The sequence below is a fragment of the Arabidopsis lyrata genome (assembly GCF_000004255.2).
Source record: "Arabidopsis lyrata subsp. lyrata unplaced genomic scaffold ARALYscaffold_3, whole genome shotgun sequence".
Lineage (NCBI taxonomy): Eukaryota > Viridiplantae > Streptophyta > Magnoliopsida > Brassicales > Brassicaceae > Arabidopsis > Arabidopsis lyrata.
In genome coordinates, this window is record NW_003302553.1 from 24,173,215 (window position 1) to 24,195,551 (window position 22,337).

Sequence of the window (22,337 nt, forward strand, 5' to 3'; positions counted from 1 at the left end):
CACACAAAAAGTAACTGTCAATATTTTAACGAAGAGTTGCGATAAAAAGACATAACCGAGAAAAAATAACCGTCGATATTTTAACAAAAAGTTGCGATAAAAAACACAACAGAGAAAAAATAACTGTCAATATTTTTTGGTATAACGATCATAGGAAGGGTTCGGGGTAAAACATGAGAAGCATCATAGCATGAGCATGATTTCCGAGTGTTAAATCCTAGAATACTTATGTCTCGTTGATTTCAGGAAAAGAAAAGGATTGCGGGAAGGACTTGGCTTAGGCGCGGAAGACGTGTTGTCCGGGAAGATGGGTGGTGTAAATAATGTACATAAGTTTGGATCTGTAGGATCGAACGATTGTAATAGCCTATAGTGCAAACTCTAATGTTGTTCGAAACCGTTATAAATAAATAAAGTCCAGCTTAATTCCGTTATTTAAATGCATATCGACTCTTTTGTTAATGAATCTCAGAATATTCACGATCTAATTTTATTAAGTATAAAACGGAAGTAAGTCTCGGTAACACTTAGTGTTTCCGGATGGGGACAACCTCTTTGGATTTAGAGTCCGGGGATGGGATGTCTCACTTATTCCATTCGTACAACGATTCTTAACCAATCGTGTATTGATGGATCGATCTCTATCGTTACTTGGCCATACATCCAACCAACCCCACTTGTCTAAGTCCCACGATAGAGATTAGGGATCGTACGTTTCCCTCCGTTCACGGTGGGCGAATCAAGCTCTTGGCTCATTGGTCCATCCGTCCTCCAAACGTATGCCCCTTCGGTTTTCATGGTGGACGATCAAGCCCTCTGCTTATCGAACCACCTATGTTTCTGATCCGGTCGTTTATCACTACGACTGCCAACGGTTTACGAACCGTTTACCCGCCCGGTCTATGGTGGTCTGTAAAGCCTTCGGCTTATCGATCCATCCATGCGACCCCATCATGTTAACCAAGTCTACTTGGTTTTTAAATGCAATGTCCCCATCATGTTAACCAAGTCTACTTGGTTTTTCTCCGCTTCAACATCAAAACGCCTCCTACTCAAGGCATCGGCGACTTGGTTTGCCTTTCCCGGGTGATAGGCAATATCTAAGTCGTAATCCGCAACAAACTCCATCTACCTTCTTTGCCTTAGGTTTAACTCCGGCTGGGTGAATATGTACTTAAGACTCTTGTGGTCCGTGAAGATTTGGACCTTGGCTCCATAGAGATACGATCGCCAAATCTTCAAGGCAAACACCACCGCGGCCATTTCCAAGTCATGCGTAGGGTAATTTCCCTCGTCTTTACGCAATTGCCTTGAAGCATAAGCGATTACACTACCCTTTTGCATCAATACGCATCCTAGTCCCGTGATCGATGCATCCGTATAAACTATATAAGGTTCACCTTCTTCTGGTAACACCAATACCGGAGCGCTTGTTAACATGGCCTTTTGATGCGTGTTTTATTTCGCCTCAAAGTTTTCCCTTAGAGACTACACGAAATACTGCAAGTGCACAGTTAATCGGTTGTAGTATTTAAGGGTCGATCCCACAGAGACTTATAAGTACGGTACGAATTCAATGGAAAGGAATATGTCTAAGACAAACAAAAGAGAGGGGTTTGGTTTTTGGGTTGTCACGAAACTAAACAGAAAATAAAAGCTAATTAAACGATGAAAGATATCAATAAAGGAGAAGTTGGGTTTCAGGGAATTCTCAGTGTATCACGGATCGGGTTATTCTAAGGTTTTAAACAAAGGTAAACCTATGCTTTTTAAACAGTTCATGAACTATGAAACACTTATATAAAACCGTTTAGTTTATGATCAAACGATTATCTAAGTCTAACAACTCTGTTACTAAACTAACGCATGCAACGACGAGATTAAACCAACATGACTAACGAGTTCGATTATAGTTCGTAAAGCCCTATAACTAAGTGGTGTGTGCTTGTTATAACACGATACTCACATCTAGGCTAGTGAACGCGGATCTATACACTATGGATGCATAAAACCACCTAAGATCAATTGCAAGTTAATTACTCAAGCAATATGCATTAAGAACAAACCTAGAACGCAGAACAAAGTGACCTAAATATAGATCTAAGAAACCCTAGAAAACAGATCCATGAATCCCCTTTGAAGACCCTTATACCCAACAAGAGATCTACTCACACAAATTCAAAGAACATAACATCATATGAATAAGAGATTGCATAAAAGAGTATGAGTATAGAAAAAGGGTTTAGAAAGCTTCTCTGGGAATCCAGAGTTTAGGATTCTTCTTCCTTAAACAAGTAGAGAACATAGAAAAGAGATGAAGAGAAAGGTTAGTGCGATCCGGCGGTGAACGGCGGCAAGAGAGGCGATCAGAGAGCTTTCGGAGGCTGCTGGTCGTCTTCTCCTTTGGAGGCTGCGAGATTATGAGAGGCACAGAAGGCACACCCTAATTTAGGGTTTACAACTTGTATTTATAGGCTGATACTAGGTTTTTACTATCAATCACCCTAATATACTTTCATGTTAATGCAGTATAAGAGGTTATCAATCCAATCAGGTGCTCTCACTATCAATCAAGATATGATCAGAAACAACTAAGCGATCATGCATAAACGATAAAACTTTAGAACAAGAGTGATCATGCATAAAAGGAAATAACTATAATTACTAAACAACAATAAGCAAGCAAGCAACAGGTAAAGAGATAAGTAAACAAATGAGATAAAAGGTCGTGAGGATAAGGTAATTGATTATAGCAGTCTCCTTAATCTACTTAGGTGGTTAACAATCCAAACAGGCTATCCCTAGACAATAGATTAAAGTGCAAATCAATCCACTCTCGTGACAGAGATCCTCAAGCTAAGTCACTTTCAAACTCAACTCTCATTGATGAAATATAACCTAGCAGGCATTAAGATTCAATCTAATAAAGTCAATGAACATTCTAATCATCCAATATCTTGGGCTAGAGTATGTAAATCTCTGGAATAGTTTGTTCAGACATTTCATCAAACACCTTGTGGGTGTGGAAATATCTGAGATCAACTTCCAATTGATCAGAGAGGAAACATCATTAGGAACTACTAAACCAAAAGGGATTCAAGCAATTCTACACTTAACCACCTAAATAAACTAAGGATACCACACCTAATCTATCCCATCCTTAAGAACCCTAATCCACTACTCAGACATGCTCAAGAACACAAACCCAGAAAAATGCAAAAAACCCAGAATTCATTGAAAATCAAGTATGCTATAGATAAGAGAGAGATCTACAACTTTGATGAAGAAAGTAATTGCAAAACTCAAGGATTCAACAGGAAAAACGATTACAAAATCTAGGGTTTAGAGAGAACAGCGGAAAAACCAGTGGGTAAAACAAATATCCTCTGGATAATAGGGTGAACCCCTATTTATAGAAAATACTAGGTTGCCCTAATTAGCAAAACGACAAAATAAAAGGTCGGCGGAGACCCTACTCGACGTCAGGTCGAGCAGATACGTTGAGTAGGTGTGTTCTTCAAAGTTTGCTCCTTTTTGGTGTCCTACTCGACCTGTCGAGTCCAGCACGTCGAGTTGAACTTGTCTATTTCACAGGGTCACCTGCTCTACGTCAGGTCGAGTCCAGCACGTCGAGTTCAACTCTCAGGTAGCTTCATGACGTCCTGCTCTACGTCAGGTCGAGTCCATCTGGTCGAGTCCACTCTTACACTTCTTGAATGACTTTCTTCATTCTAACTCGACCCCAAGTCGAGCTCCAACTCCTCATTATACCATTAAGTCCCAAATAAGCTCCAAAGTACCTGAAATACATTCGATATGCAATATGCTATGCGATGCAATGCAAATCGAGCTAAGTGATGAAAATAGTATGAAAAGGACTATGAATGCAATGAGTAGGAGAGGAATACTAAGCTAAATGCATAAGAAATGTATGCTAAAAAGAGATAAAATACAGAGATATCAAAAAACACAGTAGACACTAGTAAAACATTACAAGACTGAATAATCCCACAAAACGGCATACAAGGCTTTGAAAGTTTTTTTATTGAATTCCGAATTTCTGACTCGACATAAGCATTAGAATCTGGCATCACACGGGTTCTGTCGCAGCAGAAGTGAGATCAGACTCTCACACGTCACGGTGGCTAAACAATATGATCACTCGAAAAAAAAGTTCATGTTGTCTCCCGAAATCTAGTCTAATTTTAATTACTACTACTATTCATGAGAATGACTTATAAATAAGACACGTGTAGTTCGTGGAATTACGAAAACATATTTTATATAGACTTGAGGTCGTTAAAAACACAGTAGACACTAGTAAAACATTGCAAGAGTGAATAATCCCACAAAACGGCATACAAGGCTTTGAAGGTTTTTTTTATTGAATTCCAAATTTCTGACTCGACATAAGCGTTAGAATCTGGCATCACACGGGTTCTGTCGGAGCAGAATTGAGATCAGACTCTCATACGTCACGGTGGCTAAACAATATGATCACTCGAAAAAAAAGTTCATGTCGTCTCCCGAATTCTTTGAAAGTTTTAATTACTACTACTATTCATGAGAAAGACTTATAAATAAGACACGTTTAGTCTGTGGAATTACAAAAACATATTTTATATACACTTGAGGTTGTTAAAAACACAGTAGACACTAGTAAAACATTGCAAGAGTGAATAATCCCACAAAACGGCATACAAGGCTTTGAAAGTTTTGTTTTATTGAATTCTGAATTTCTGACTGGACATAAGTGTTAGAATCTGACATCACACGGGTTCTGTCGCAGCAGAATTGAGATCAGACTCTCACACGTCACGGTGGCTAAATAATATGATCACTCGAAAAAAAAAGTTCATGTCGTCTCCAGAATTCTAGTCTAATTTTATTTACTACTACTATTCATGAGAATGGCTTATAAATAAGACACGTGTAGTTCGTGGAATTACGAAAACATATTTTATATAGACTTGAGGTCGTTAAAAACACAGTAGACACTAGTAAAACATTGCAAGAGTGAATAATCCCACAAAACGGCATACAAGGCTTTGAAGGTTTTTTTTATTGAATTCCAAATTTCTGACTCGACATAAGCGTTAGAATCTGGCATCACACGGGTTCTGTCGGAGCAGAATTGAGATCAGACTCTCATACGTCACGGTGGCTAAACAATATGATCACTCGAAAAAAAAGTTCATGTCGTCTCCCGAATTCTTTGAAAGTTTTAATTACTACTACTATTCATGAGAAAGACTTATAAATAAGACACGTTTAGTCTGTGGAATTACAAAAACATATTTTATATACACTTGAGGTTGTTAAAAACACAGTAGACACTAGTAAAACATTGCAAGAGTGAATAATCCCACAAAACGGCATACAAGGCTTTGAAAGTTTTGTTTTATTGAATTCTGAATTTCTGACTGGACATAAGTGTTAGAATCTGACATCACACGGGTTCTGTCGCAGCAGAATTGAGATCAGACTCTCACACGTCACGGTGGCTAAATAATATGATCACTCGAAAAAAAAAGTTCATGTCGTCTCCAGAATTCTAGTCTAATTTTATTTACTACTACTATTCATGAGAATGGCTTATAAATAAGACACGTGTAGTTCGTGGAATTACGAAAACATATTTTATATAGACTTGAGGTCGTTAAACACACAGTAGACAGTAAAACATTGCAAGAGTGAACAATCCCACAAAACGGCATACAATGCTTTGAAAGTTTTTTTTATTGTATTCCAATTTTCTGACTCGACATAAGCGTTAGAATCTAGCATCACACGGCTTCTGTCGCAGAAGAATTGAGATCAGACCTCACACGTCACGGTGACTAAACAATATGATCACTCGACAAAAAAGTTCATGTCGTCTCCCGAATTCTTTGAAAGTTTTAATTACTACTACTATTCATGAGAAAGACTTATAAATAAGACACGTGTAGTTCGTGGAATTACAAAAACATATTTTTTATACACTTGAGGTCGTTAAAAACACAGTAGACACTAGTAAAACATTGCAAGAGTGAATAATCTCACAAAACGGCATACAAGGCTTTGAAAGTTTTTTTTTATGAATTCCAAATTTCTGACTCCACATAAGCTTTAGAATCTGGCATCACACGGGTTCTGTCGCAGCAGAATTGAGATCAGACTCTCACACGTCACGGTGGCTAACAATATGATCACTCGAAAAAAAGTTCATGTCGTCTCTCGAATTCTAGTCTAATTTTAATTACTACTACTATTCATGAGAAAGACTTATAAATAAGCACATGTAGTTCGTGGAATTACAAAAACATATTTTATATACACTTGAGGTCGTTAAAAACACAGTAGACACTAGTAAAACATTGCAAGAGTGAATAATCCCACAAAACGGCATACAAGGCTTTGAAGGTTTTTTTTATTGAATTCAGAATTTCTGACTCGACATAAGCGTTAGAATCTGGCATCACACGGGTTCTGTCGCAGCAGAATTGAGATCAGACTCTCACACGTCACGGTGGCTAAACAATATGATCACTCGAAAAAAAGTTCATGTCGTCTCCCGAATTCTTTGAAAGTTTTAATTACTACTACTATTCATGAGAAAGACTTATAAATAAGACACGTGTAGTTCGTGGAATTACAAAAACATATTTTATATACACTTGAGGTCGTTAAAAACACAGTAGACACTAGTAAAACATTGCAAGAGTGAATAATCCCATAAAACGACATACAAGGCTTTGAAAGTTTTGTTTTATTGAATTCCAAATTTCTGAATCGACATAAGCGTTAGAATCTGGCATCACACGGGTTCTGTCGCAGCAGAATTGAGATCAGACTCTCACACGTCACGGTGGCTAAACAATATGATCACTCAAAAAAAAAGTTCATGTCTGTGGATGTCGGATTCACAGACTCAAGATTTGTTTATTTAGTGAGAAAGATTATTCTTGAGGACAAAAATTGATGTAAAAAAGTTATGAATTGATATGAAAATGGCTATAGTATATTTGCTAGAAAAATTGTGTGTCCTTTACATGGCCCTTGGCCCTCTAAGCAGCCTTCTGATTATATACTTTTCTATCAATCGATAAGCACGGGTGGGTCTTCATTATACTAACAAACGACATTTAACTCCTAATTAAATACAATTATTCTCTCTTAAATATGTCCGTTTCAGTCTTTGAGTTTAAGGCTCAAACGTTCGAATTTGAATTGATTCCGATCTTCATGGGCCTCACCTTTCAGCCCAAATAATCTCGAACCGAACTATCCGTGACTACGACTCCTCTGCTTATGTGGCAATCTTTGGTTGGTCCCGGACTACTGGTGCGGGATCCAACACTAACAATTAGCCTCCCAAGTCTTCTGAAGTGTTATTTTAGTTTGGAGGATTTTAATGCTTTAATGACCAAAGATTGCGCTTGAGAATCTTCTGATTTCCCGCCAAAAATCCCATCACTCCTTTAATTTCGGCACTATCAATTTTTAACTGTATGACATCATTTAGCTTGCGTGAGGTAACTTCTTTCATTTTTTACTTTAACTCTTCTCCTTTAATCGAAATTTCTCTCTGCTTTTCTTCGCCAAATTTCTCTTCCCCGAACCTTGAATCTTCCATCTTTCCCGATGACTTCCGATTCCGACAGACCCGAGTCTCCGACTTACGATGAGAGACGTTCCAGCAACGACGAATACACTCGTCCTAGTGACATCGCTGGTCCTCATTACAGATCCACCTGTACTCTTCAATATCTCGAGCGATTGAAAGAGCTTTGCCGGATTCCGCCTGGAATCATGGCGGAATCGCAAGTGGCCGGTCCTACGGAGTCCCCAGAAAACCACCGTGACGGCTACTTTTGCGTGTACAAGATCTATTTCAAGGGCTGCGGATTAACCATTCCCTTCCTGAAGCCCTAGTCCGATACTTAGCAGCTCTTGAGATTGCTTTACCTCAATTAACCCCCAATCTTCTCCGAACCATCCTTGGGATTATAACCGTTGCGGCGGAGGCCGGATATATTACCGGAGTCCCCGAACTGAACGAGCATCTAAGCATGAGAAGTTCATCGAAGAAAACAGGGTACTTTTCTGCGTACCCGAACGCCAACAGAAATCTCATCTCACATCTTCCGAACAAGGATGAGAATTTGCATCATTCTTGGTTTTTTGGTTAAGAAAACCCCCGCTTTGATTGGAAATGTAACACCCACGATCCTTAATAGCTAGGATCGCCGGGGAAGACTTGGTTCGAGGAGGAGTAGAAATCTTGGACTAAAGTCTAAGGGAAGTGGATAAAATGGCTTCCGAAGTGTGTAACGAGCTGAAACGAGCTAAAAGTGTTGAGCTAACCAGCTCGACTAGCTGGACCAGCTGCTCGGTAGCTCACCTAAGCTGGACGGAGTGAAGGTCAGCTGGTCGAGTGACAGTCTAGCTGGGTCAGCTGGTCGGGTGGTAAGGTAGTGAGGCAGTTGGGTTGACGGTTACATCTGCTGGCCGAAGAGACACGGATGAACGGTTTGGTCGAACAGGTGTGAATGAGCGGTTTTGGCGAATACATACGAACGAGCATTTCTCACCGAACGGGCACCATTGGGGGTAAAACGGTTTTATCCGAAAAACTATAAATAGAAGGCGTTTTCGTTCATTTCTACACACGCGCAAACACCTAAAAATCCAGAGAAAACTCTAAGGCAATTGCCGAGAGAAACACGGTCAAAAGGAGAGTTTGCGGAGCCGAACGTTTTATCGGCGATTGAGAGAGGCGACACGGATCATTCACCAAACGAATCCGTGTAGTCAAGGTGGGTGTAAAGCCGTGGTAATGTATCGGAGATTATGATCTTCGGATATGCGGATGATTTAAGGGTTATAATATTGCGTGGTGTTTGATTAGTTCGTTGATCGGCTTAGTCATTCATGAGCATATTCATTATGTGCATACTTTGTATGGAGTAACGGTTTGGTTGAGACGGGGATGCGGCTCGGCAAGGAATTGGCGGATCCGCAAGGATCTACCGATTCTAGGCCAAACCGATGCGCTTACTTCCTCTCTCCGATCTGTTTTCCGGACTAAAGGATTGCATGGACTTGCATCCACTAAGTAAAAGTCGATTACTTATGCCTTGTTGGTTTTCAGGAAAGGATGGTGATCGTGGGAAGGATTTGGCTTAGGCGCGAGAGTCTCATGGCCGGGAAGATGAGTGGTGATGAATCGGGTAGAAGAGGATCGAATATATAACTTGTAATAGCTTATATGCAAACTCATAAGTTGTATCGAATCCTTTACTTATCTAATAAAGTATCCGATTGTTTGTTTTACTCTAATGTTACATAACGACTCTAAGTAATGAATCACAGAATGGAATAAATGGATTGTCTTAAAGAATGAACCCTAAAATTTGGCTAAGGATCGGACCACTTAGTGATCCGTTCGGAGAGATTCTATTCGGACTTAGGCAGTCTAGATCGGGGTCTTTCAAGTTGGTATCAGAGCAATCACGGTTCTAGGACTATGAGTTTGGGTTTGGGAATCACCACTCATCGGCTTAATGGGATCTCGGGTAGATGTTCTTTCTCTCTAACAATTACTTTTGAGTTATATGACTAACTTGTGAGTTTTCATAGATGGGTAAGAGAGACAAGAAGGGAAATAGTAAGAAGGATAAGGATGTTGTTGAGGAGACCTTGATTGCCGAGGAGACGCGAGTCGCTGATGAAACAAGGGTCGAAACAACGATGGATGGAATGAATCCGGCCGGACCTGAGGCTGGACAGAAACTTCCGGTTCATGAAACTCCAGAGAGTAGTGGTGCAACAGAGGAAAAAGAGATACCAAATGCACCTCCATCGGCTCAAGAGCAATGGGATACGATGAAGTCAATGATGGCACAAATGGCCGTGTTGACAAAAGCCCTTGTACCGGCTCCTGTGGTACAAGTGGAGGAAAATCCAAAAGATGGTGAATCGGAAGTATTGGATGTTAATCCGCGCGAGAGTCTCATGGCCGGGAAGATGGGTGGTGATGAATCGGGTAGAATAGGATAGAATATATAACTTGTAATAGCTTATATGCAAACTCATAAGTTGTATCGAATCCTTTACTTATCTAATAAAGTATCCGATTGTTTGTTTTACTCTAATGTTACATAACGACTCTAAGTAATGAATCACGGAATGGAATAAATGGATTGTCTTAAAGAATGAACCCTAAAATTCAGCTAAGGATCAGACCACTTAGTGATCCGTTCGGAGAGATTCTATTTGGACTTAGGAAGTCCGGATCGAGGTCTTTCAGGAAATCTTTCCGAAGTACTCCCATCGTAGTGGTCTGTGAAGCCTGGTAGAAATTAGGTCACATATACTTTTTTCGATCATTTCGTTATTATTATTATTTTTTTTTTTGGAGACTAAATTCGTTGTTTCACTTCGCAGCTTTCATCACTCCGACTCTCCCGACTGAAGACTTCATCGGGATCTTCAAGATAATCCTCGAAGGGGAAACCCTTTGGAATTCCTTCACCCTTGATCGGTTCATAGAAGCCAATCGAAAAATTAGGGTGAGCCCTCCCGATCAACTTCATCGTCTTCTGCCTCTTCCCTCAACTTAGGGAATTTCAGCTCGGGCCTTCACTGCCCAGCGTAAGATGCTCTCCAAGCCGATAATTGAGGCTTGCGAGGAGAACAAAGAGTTTCTTGCGACTGCTATTGACAAGAAGGACTACAGCAGGACCTTACTGGTTGATGATGGTAGCGCCCTAAGGGGCCAGATCTGCTGGTGCTTACAGGCTAACGCCTTGCCGAGAACACCGTGGTGACCATTCTCCTCATCGTGACTCTCCTCGTCCTTCCTCCCGAGATGAATTTAGTAGCAAACCGCTTATAAATTTGATTCGTCAAAAGAGAGACAGGACGTCCCGCAGTAGCTCTTCTCCGTGAAGGGAGAAGTCAAGGGCCCGGACTGGCCGTTCACCTCGATCATCTCCTCCTTCTCGAACAATGGCTCCCCCTCATCCTGTTGCCACGCCTTCCTCTTCTCAACCTGGCGGCGAGAAGACAGAACAGGGCGTGATTCCACCAAAGGAAGGTGCTGAGCCTCGAGATGCTCCTGATACTAGGATTTTACTATCAATTACCCTAATATACTTTCATGTCATTGCAGTATAAGAGGTTATCAATCCAATCAGGTGCTCTTACTATCAATCAAGATGTGATCAGAGAATACTAAGTCAAGCCAAGCAGAATAGAGGTTTGTTTATCTAACAATCCTAAGCGAACATGCATAAAAACGATAAAACTACAGAACAGGAACGATCATGCATAAAGAGAAAGAACTATCAATACTAAGCAGCAATAAGCAACAGGTAAAGAGACAAGTAAATCAAATGAGATAAAAGGTCCTGAGGATAGGGTAATTGATTATAGCAGTCTCCTTAATCTACTTAGGTGGTTAACAATCCAAACAGGCTATCCCTAGACAATAGATTCAACTACAGACCAATTCACTCTCATGACAGAGATCCTCAAGCAATACCAGTTCCAGACCTAATCATCATTAGCGAAATCTAGCAAAGCAGGCAATAAGATTCAATCTAATATAGTCAATAAACATTCTAAACATCCAATCTCTTGGGCTAGAGTATGTAAATCTCTGGAGTAGTTGGTTCAGACATTTCATCGAACACCTGGTGGGTGTGGAAATGTCTGGGTTCAAATCCCAGTTGATCAGAAAGGAATAAGCACTAAGTACTACTAATCCAGAAGGGATTCAAGCAATTCTACACTTAACCACCTAAATAAACTAAGGATTCCACACCTAATCTATCCCATCCTCAAGAACCCTAATCCACTACTCAGACATGCTCAAGAACACAAACCCAGAAAATTGCACAAACCCAGAAATCGCTAAAAACATCATATGTTATAGATCAAAGCAAGATAAACAACTTTGCAGAAGGAAATTATTGCAAAAACTCAAAGGATCCAAAGTAATTTGGATTACAAAAGTTTGCAGAAAATATTGCTCAGAGGCTAAAAACGAGATCCTTTGGGCAAAGCCCTAAGAGGTCTATTTATAGCAAAAGTAGAAAACCCTAGTACACAAAACGACAAAATAGAAAGTCGGTTTAGGGTCTACTCGAGCTGGTACTCGAGTGGCTTGGTCGAGTAGTCCATTCTTCAAAGGTTGCATCTTGCTCGGGTAAGTCTCTCAGGTCCAGTTCGAGTAGCCTGTTCGAGTAGGTTAGTCGAGTATGTCTTGGTCTTCTCTTCAGAAATCTGCTCGAGTACACTACTCTGGAACTGCTCTGGTACTGCTCTTGCACTGCTCTTGCTCTGCTCGAGTACACTGCTCTGGCTCTGCTCGAGTACACTGCTCGAGTACACTACTCTGGAACTGCTCTGGCACTGCTCTTGCACTGCTCTGGCTCTGCTCGAGTACACTGCTTTGGCTCTGCTCCTTAGTACCTGAATGTACCAGATACAACTCCAAAATGCAAGAATGCATGCTATGCTAATGTAGAATACTCTAAGTATGCAAAGTGATGCAAAATGACTACAAATGACAGTAAATAAGAGTGAATACTAAGCTAAATGCATAGCAAATGTATGCTAAAAAGAGGTAAAATACAGAGATATCAGCTCCCCCAAAGTTAAAGACCATACTCGTCGCTCAATCCAAATCACTTTCAGGTTTGATAAATAAAGAGTTTTTTTATTTAACTTCTTCCTTGTTCGTACTCTTAATTTTACAACTCTTCCTTTTCCGCCTTCACAGCCATGGAGAAAGAGGGTAAGGTTTTCCGATGCTTTAAAACCCGATCAGGTGCGATCCTGCCGAATTTTGACAAGTGGCGCTCTGCAATCCGTGAACGCTTCTTACTTCACGCGTATCACTCATCTCGGGTTAGTTCCACTTTATTTTTCTGGTTTTGCTATTACCCTCCGTACTGACTTACCATCCCGGGTTTATGCGCAATACCAGGCAAACAGCGAACTCAACGACATGGTTGAACACTATGAGGGATTGTTCCTCAATCGGGAACAGGAGATCGACACGTGGAAGGGCAAGTTTTCTTCTCTCGAGGCTGACCTCCGCTCCTCTTCCGGTTCTAAGCAAGAATTGGAATACTAAGTCGACAATCTCACATCCGAACTCGCGAAGATGAAAGGTGAGCTGCAAGACCAGTACGATCGGAATTACCCACTTCAGAATGAGCTTTCTGGCGTTAAGGGTAGACTTTCCGAATCTGAATTAACTGCTTACACCTGAACAATCAATTCGTTGAACTCGACGGGAGATACAAAGGGATCGTCAAGCTGCGGGATTCCGAGTTGGCTAAGTCGGCATCGAAGGCCAGAAAAGAGGTCAAGGGACATGGGATGGAATTGATCCAAGGGGCCATCCGCTTCATCCAAACTAAGAAGGCACGATCAGAACTGGAATCGGATATCAAGGAGCACGAGGGCAACCTACTCTTGTTGGACCAAATCCATGATAAGGATTTCTCCGAAGAGCTAGCAAGAAAGATCTGAGTTGACGGCTAATTTATCTGAAAAGCAAAGTTGCTTTGCAGCTCTTCCTGCTTCATCCTTCAACCCTCAGCACTTCAAGGAATTTTTCACCGAATCACCTCCCCTGAGTGAATCGGGTTTAGATTAGGCTGGTAAATTCTTGCTCTTGACACTCATTACTTTCATGCTTTACATTTTCGACTGATTGGAATTATCTCCCCCAGCTTCGAGCGAACCGAAGAATGCTGCTCCCTCCGAGGTTCCTGCCATACCGGTAGTCGTCCCGGACGACGATTGTGCTGTTGGGAATGAGCAGGGAACATCTTCTGAACACGTCCCAGCCAAGGAGACGAGTGAAACCTTGCCAACCGAAGTCGAGCCCGAGGTGGCTGCTGACCCGTAGTGGCTGCGTCCACTCTAAACTGGGGCTTGTCCAATTCATTTGAAAACTTAAAATTTATCTTTGGTCATGTTTTTGCCTAAAGAGGCTTCTCTTTTTTTTAAAAAAAAACAAGATATTTGCCTGAGGAGCCTTTTAAGCCTTTTCAAGTTATAATCCCTAGAGGGTTTGGTTAAAATAGTGTGCGGGTTTGCAAAGTCCGCTTTAAACACTTTTTGGCCTTGTGGCTATGTTTCGAGATTCTTAGGCTGATCAGACCTTTCTCTTAGAGTGCGAGAACTGAGCTCGGCTTAACGCGAGTTCCTGAAAGACCCCGATCCGGACTGCCTAAGTCCGGAGAGGTTCTCTCCGACCAAATCATTAAGTGATCCGATCCTTAGTCAAATTTTAGGGCCATTTCCTTAAGACAATCCGAATTACGATATTCTGAGATTCATTACTTAGAGTCAATATGCGATAATAGAGTAAACAAAGAATCGGATACTTTATTAGATACTTAAAAGGATTCGATACAACTTATGAGTTTGCATATAAGCTATTACAAGTCATATAATCGATCCTATTCTACCCGATTCATCACCACCCATCTTCCTGGCCTTGAGTCTCTCTCGCCTAAGCCAAGTCCTTCCCACGATCACCATCCTTTCCTGAAAGTCAAAGAGGCATAAGTATCCGTTTTACTTATTATATGCAAGTCCATGCAATGCTCTCTAGGCCTTTTAACCACCCGGAACGAAGAACAGATCGGAGAGTGGAAGTATGCGCATCAGTTCGGCCGATTCACGGTAGATCTTCACAGATCCGCCGATCCTCCGCCGAGCCGCATCCCCATTTCAGCCGATCCGCCATTCGAACCAAGTTTATGCATGATATGAATGATTCCCCGATACTACAATATCACCCTAATCGTTCCGGACTTCTTCTAAGTCATCACAACAATCCCTAGGCTAGATCGTACGTATCAAATCTCCTTAGGTTCGGACACAAAGTCTAGAACCGTCTCACCTTCGATCGCACCGATCGTAACTCTCTCCTAAGTGTTTTCTCTCAAGATGTTCTCCGAGAGTTTCTGTATTTTTCCCGAAGTTTTTCCGTGTCTGAAATCGTCCCAAACGCCTTGTATTTATAGAGTTTCGTTCAGAAACCGTTTCTCTAACCGTTCTCTAGAAGGCGCCCATTCGGTCCATAACCGCCCGTTGGTAACCGTCATCCGTAACCGCCCAACCGCTCTTCCGTAACCGCCCAACCGTCCTTCCGTAACCGCCTAACCGTCCAACCGTCGGACAGTTACCCAAGCTTAGCTGAGCTACCCGGCAGCTGGTCGAGCTAGCTGAGCTACTCGACAGTTACCCGAGCTTAGCTAAGCTACCCGGAAGTACTTCGAGCTTAGTTGAGCTATACGGGAGCTGGTTTGGCTACTTAACGTTCATTATTCTCTTTATCCGAGCTGATGGGCAGCTCCAATCTAGACTTGTCCGAGTTTCTCCTACTTTTCTCGGACCAAGTCTCATCCGACGATCCTATTGAGGATCGCGGGCGTTACAAGTCTCCCCCCCTTGAATGGGATTCGTCCCCGAATCCGACTCAAGTTGATCTTTACCCATCTCTCTAAACCACTTAGGAAAATCAGCCATCATTTTATTTTCGGTTTCCCAAGTAGTTTCTTCGCGGCCTCCACAATCCCATAACACTTTTATCATGCTTATCTTTTTCCGCCTTGTCCCCTTTTCCATTCGATCAACGATCCGAATTGGATTTGCTTCCACCGTTAAGTTTTCTTTTAACTCCGAAGGAACATCTTCTACTCGCTCCTCGTGTTCACTTAGGCATTTCCTTAGTTGTGAAACGTGGAAAACCTTGTGAAACGCATCTAACTTCGGTGGAAGTTTGAGTTTGTATGCCACAGCCCCTACTCGTTCGATCACCTTGTATGGGCCAACGTACCTTGGACTCAACTTTTTCCTTGTTGAAAATCGTCCTTTACCCTTATACGTTACGGCCTTAAGATACACCAAGTCTCCTACTTGGAATTCCAACTCCTTACGACGCTTATCCGCATAGCTTTTCTGTCGGTCTTGTGCTTCCTTTAGTTTGATCTTTAGGAACTTCATCTTTTCGGTGGTTTCATCCATAATCTTTGGACCGAACAACATGCGTTCGCCCACTGGTGTCCAATATAGCGGTGTCCGACATGCTCGTCCGTATAACACCTCGTAAGGTGACATACCAATACTAGCTTGATAGCTATTGTTATAGGCAAATTCCACCAACCTTAAGTACTTCTCCCAATTCCCACCCCAATCTAAGACACATGCACGCAACATGTCCTCAAGGGTTTGAATCGTCCGTTCAGATTGCCCATCCGTTTGCGGGTGGTAAGCAGTACTTAAGTTCACCCTCGTTCCTAAGGCTTTTTGAAAAGCCTTCCAGAAATGCGATGTGAACCGTGTATCACGATCCGACACAATGCTTACCGGCACTCCGTGTAATCATACTATCTCCTCGATATACCTTGCGGCTATATCTTCGGCTCCATCCGTTTCGGAAATTGCTATGAAGTGTGCGGACTTAGTCAATCTGTCCACCACCACCCAAACCGCATTGTGCTTAGACTTTATCCCCGTAGGCAACCCGGTAACAAAGTCCATCGTTACATGGTCCCATTTCCATTCGGGCATGGGTAAGTTTTGTACTAACCCACTTGGTACTTGATGTTCCGCCTTGACAAGTTGGCACGTCGAACACTTGGCAACCCATTCGGCTACATCCTTCTTCATTCCCACCCAATGGTAATACCTTTTTAGGTCTCGGTACATCTTATTGGACCCGGGGTGAATCGAGAACTTTGATTGGTGCGCTTCTTTAAGGATTTCCCCCTTCAAACCTTTGTCATTCGGCACACATACACGACCATTCACCACTATGGTACCATTGTTCGATGTTTGGTACTCCGTTTTATTGTTCTTTGCCCAAGTTTTCAACTCCGCGTCCTTCTCTTGGGCCAAACGAATTCTACTAAGTAAATCGGCTTGATCAGCCGCACCTAAACCCAATGGTTCAAGATCCTTGGATAACGCATTAACATGCAATGTCCCCATCATGTTAACCAAGTCCACTTGGTTTTTCTCCGCTTCTACGTCGAAACGTCTCCTACTTAAGGCATCGGCGACTTGATTTGCCTTTCCCGGATGATAGGCAATATCTAAGTCGTAATCCGCCACAAATTCCATCCACCTTCTTTGCCTTAGATTCAACTCCGGCTGAGTGAATATGTACTTAAGACTCTTGTGGTCCGTGAAGATTTGGACTTTGGCTCCATAAAGATATGATCGCCAAATCTTCAAGGCAAACACCACCGCGGCCATCTCCAAGTCATGCGTAGGGTAATTCCCTTCGTGTTTACGCAATTGCCTTGAAGCATAAGCGATTACACTACCCTTTTGCATCAATACGCATCCTAGTCCCGTGATCGATGCATCCGTATAGACCATGTAAGGTTCACCTTCTTCCGGCAATACCAATACCGGAGCGCTTGTTAGCATAGCCTTCAACTCGGAGAAACTCTTCTCACATTCCTCCGACCATTGAAACTTAGTATCTTTCCCGGTTAGTCGAGTCATCGGTTGGGACATACTCGCAAAGCCTTTTACGAACCTTCGATAATATCCCGCCAACCTGAGAAAACTCCTAATCTCCGTGGCATTCCTTGGTCGTGGCCAATCCTTGATGGATTTGATTTTCTCCGGATCTACGGACACTCCTTGTTCCGATACTATGTGTCCGAGGAATCCGATACTCCTTTGCCAAAATGAGCATTTGCTTAACTTTGCAAATAACTTCTGTTCCCTTAACCGTTCTAGCACCGCCCTTAGATGATTTTGATGAGTTTTCCAATCCTTGGAATAGACAAGTATGTCATCGATGAAGATGATCACAAACTCATCTAAGAATTCTCGGAAAACACTATTCATCATCTTCATAAAGGCTGCCGGTGCATTGGTTAGTCCGAATGGCATCACTACGAACTCATAGTGGCCATATCTCGTCCGGAAGGCCGTCTTCCGAATATCAGATGGTTCTATCGGAATTTGATGGTATCCCGACGCCAAGTCTATCTTTGAGAACCACCTAGCGCCTCCGAGTTGGTCCAACAACTCATCTATCCGGGGTAATGGATATTTGTTCTTAATCGTAACTTTATTCAATCCCCGATAGTCAATGCATAGCCTAAAGCTACCATCCTTTTTCTTTACAAACAAGACCGGTGCACCCCATGGTGAACTACTTGGTCTAATAAATCCTTTATCCAACAACTCCTCCAATTGTTTCTTTAGCTCCGCCATTTCTGCCGGTGCCATCCGGTATGGAGCTTTAGATATAGGAGTTGTTCCCGCTTCGAGTTCAATGGTGAATGGGTCAGACCGGTCGGGTGGCAAGCCACTTACGGCCTCAAACACATCCGAGAACTCTTTTGCGATCGGAATATCTTTCAACTCCGCACTTGCTCCAACTTCGTGGGTTGTGATCGTGGCTATGTATGCCTCACACCCTTTCTCAAGCATCCTTTCCGCTTGGGTTGCCGAGATTACTAAACTTCCCGAAGTTGTCCTTATTCCTTGGAATTTCAACATTCCTTCCTCCCTCTCAAATTGAATCCGTCCTCGGTGACAATCTATGTGTGCCTTATACTTTCCCAACCAGTCCATACCCAAAATGACATCGTGTTTCTTGAGTTGGACGACGATTAGGTCCGTTGGCATATTTACACCGTTGACTACAACCGAGATTTCCCGAACAACACCGGACGGATACATTACTTGTCCGCCGGCTGCTCTAACCATTCCATATTCGGTGATTGGTTCTTTCTTGAACCCACCTTTTTCAACCATCTCGGAACTCACAAAACAATGTGTAGCTCCGGAATCAAATAAGGTATGTGTTTCTACATCACCTATACACAAGGTCCCTACACATTCCCCTAGAATGCTGAGTACCCCAATCCGTTTATGCATGATGCGATGCAATTTACGAATTAACATAAAGATCACAAGGACTTACCAGTGATCGCCCTGAAGTTTCCGGCATTGTTAGCATCTTCCGACAGTTCGTAAACTCGTGGTGCTATGGCCTGCCTCTTAGGCGGAGGCGGTAATCCGTTTCCGCTCCGGTTCGCCTTTTGTGCGGCTTGCTTTTCCACTTCCAGCTTCGGACACTCCCTCTTAAAGTGTCCCGCTTTCCCACAATGGTAACAAGTCCTTGGTTCTTCAGCGAGATCTTTTGGTCGCCCCGAATCCATCCTTGGACAGTTTTGAATCCCGTGGTCCTTACTTCCACACCGGCCACATGCACCAATGGCCTTCCAGCAAATCCCACCATGATTCTTTCCACAAGTCAAGCATTCTCCGCGCTTAGCTCCCGACTTAGTGTCATCCACCTTGTCCCATTTCCTCTTCTTATCCGCGGACTTGCTTGGTTGGCTAGAACGATTCGGAAACTTCTCACGATTCACGAGTTTTTCTTCCTCAATTCCGATTTCGATCATAGCCGCCCTTTCCACCAATTCGGAGACCGAATTAAAGGTACGGATTAAGCAATGGTTACGGATCTCCACCCTTAACCCGCGGATGAAACGGCGCACTTGAGACTGCTCATCCTCGAGCTCTCTTCCCACGTATCGCCTAAGGCGATTGAACTCTTCATCGTATTCTCGCACCGTTCGGTTGCCTTGTATCAAATCCAAGTAGGCACACTCAAGCCGATCCCATGCCTCCGGAGGGAAAAACTTCTTGTTAAACTCCTCCTCAAAGTCCGAAAAGGTTTGGATTTGATCACCCTTACGTTTCTCCACGGTCAGCCACCAGTTATGCGCGTCTCCTTCCAAGAAGTGAATCGCAATGTCCTTCCGGTAATCCTCCGGGCACCGAGTGGAGTTAAAGTTTCTTTTGAGCCGAGTCCTCCACTCATCCGCCATGATCGGGTCGGAACTCCCCGTGAAGTGACTTGTTCCCAACTTCGAGACGTGCTGAAGTAAACTCAAGTAGTCTCCCCTCTTCTTTGAAGAGTTCGTAGGCAGATTGACCTCAACAATCCCCACATCTACATCCGCATCTACGTCCGTTTTGTTCTCCTTCACTTGCACCACAGGATCCGGTACAAGTGCCTTAGTCAATGCGGCCATTTGTACCATCATAGCCTTCATCGTTTCCCATTGCTCTTGGGCAGATGGAAGTGTGTTCGGATTCTCCTTCCCATCCGTTGCACAACTGTTCTCCGGAGTTTGATAAACCGAAGACTTTTGTCCAGCCATAGGTCCGGCCGGAATTGCCCCATCAAGCGTTGCTTCGACACTTGTTTCCTTGGTAACTTGTGTCTCCTCGGCAACCAACGTCTCCTCTACGACGTCCTTACCCTTATCCTTATCCTTCTTACTCTTTCCCGTTTTGTTGCTCTTACCCATCTGCGAATAACTTCAAAGTTAGTTACGGTAAGTCATAGTAAATCGCAAGAGAGTAAGAAACAACTACCGTGAGGACTCATAAGCCGATGAGTGGTGATTCCCAAAACCCGCACTAATGGTCCTAGAACCAAGCATGCTCTGATACCAACTTGAAAGACCCCGATCCGGACTGCCTAAGTCCGGAGAGGTTCTCTCCGACCAAATCATTAAGTGATCCGATCCTTAGTCAAATTTTAGGGCCATTTCCTTAAGACAATCCGAATTACGATATTCTGAGATTCATTACTTAGAGTCAATATGCGATAATAGAGTAAACAAAGAATCGGATACTTTATTAGATACTTAAAAGGATTCGATACAACTTATGAGTTTGCATATAAGCTATTACAAGTCATATAATCGATCCTATTCTACCCGATTCATCACCACCCATCTTCCCGGCCTTGAGTCTCTCACGCCTAAGCCAAGTCCTTCCCACGATCACCATCCTTTCCTGAAAGTCAAAGAGGCATAAGTATCCGTTTTACTTATTATATGCAAGTCCATGCAATGCTCTCTAGGCCTTTTAACCACCCGGAACGAAGAACAGATCGGAGAGTGGAAGTATGCGCATCAGTTCGGCCGATTCACGGTAGATCTTCACAGATCCGCCGATCCTCCGCCGAGCCGCATCCCCATTTCAGCCGATCCGCCATTCGAACCAAGTTTATGCATGATATGAATGATTCCCCGATACTACAATATCACCCTAATCGTTCCGGACTTCTTCTAAGTCATTGCAACAATCCCTAGGCTAGATCGTACGTATCAAATCTCCTTAGGTTCGGACACAAAGTCTAGAACCGTCTCACCTTCGATCGCACCGATCGTAACTCTCTCCTAAGTGTTTTCTCTCAAGATGTTCTCCGAGAGTTTCTGTATTTTTCCCGAAGTTTTTCCGTGTCTGAAATCGTCCCAAACGCCTTGTATTTATAGAGTTTCGTTCAGAAACCGTTTCTCTAACCGTTCTCTAGAAGGCGCCCATTCGGTCCATAACCGCCCGTTGGTAACCGTCATCCGTAACTGCCCAACCGCTCTTCCGTAACCGCCCAACCGTCCTTCCGTAACCGCCTAACCGTCCAACCGTCGGACAGTTACCCAAGCTTAGCTGAGCTACCCGGCAGCTGGTCGAGCTAGCTGAGCTACTCGACAGTTACCCGAGCTTAGCTAAGCTACCCGGAAGTACTTCGAGCTTAGTTGAGCTATACGGGAGCTGGTTTGGCTACTTAACGTTCATTATTCTCTTTATCCGAGCTGATGGGCAGCTCCAATCTAGACTTGTCCGAGTTTCTCCTCCTTTTCTCGGACCAAGTCTCATCCGACGATCCTATTGAGGATCGCGGGCGTTACAGTTCCCCACTTCGGGTTTAGTAAACTCGGTAAATTTGTTGGGCTTGGGCCTCAAAAGTTTTTTTGTACTTAATGGGCTTTTTGCCTTTAATGCGACGGTTGCTCTTTCCCTTCCCACTCCTTGGGAAATAGGAAAAGCTACACGTCTTTAAGGCAATAACTGCCTTTTCTCAATTTCCAATTGATGAGACCATGGCCACCACAACTGCACCACACGAACCCGAGGAGCAGCTTGTACCAGAGGAAGCACTAATCGTCCCGGCGGGTCCTCTAACTCGATCAAGATTCAAAAGGTTCAACCAAGCAATCAATGGACTACTTAGGGAGCTAGACAAGAAGCAAGAAGACGTGGCCCAAATCTCCCTTATGATGATCACGGCCCAAAGTGCTCGGTAAAGGGATAAGTGTTGCTTACGCACTCTTTTTCCCTTGTCAAGTTTTGTCCCAATGGGTTTTCTTGACAAAGTTTTTAATGAGGCCTAAGTAACACTTTCAAGCCTCCCTTTATCAGCCCAATTCGTGGTCCAAGGCCCATCACTTTGCCTTGGCCCATTATCTTATTTTTATGTTCAAACTTTGCAT

At 43.0% G+C, this 22,337-nt stretch overlaps 2 pseudogenes; both read left to right on the top strand.

The window, feature by feature from the left end:
• Positions 1-7,626: 7,626 nt before the first annotated feature.
• Positions 7,627-11,057, top strand: LOC110230172 (annotated as a pseudogene).
• Positions 10,996-13,719, top strand: LOC110230173 (annotated as a pseudogene).
• The last annotated feature ends 8,618 nt before the right edge of the window (positions 13,720-22,337 follow it).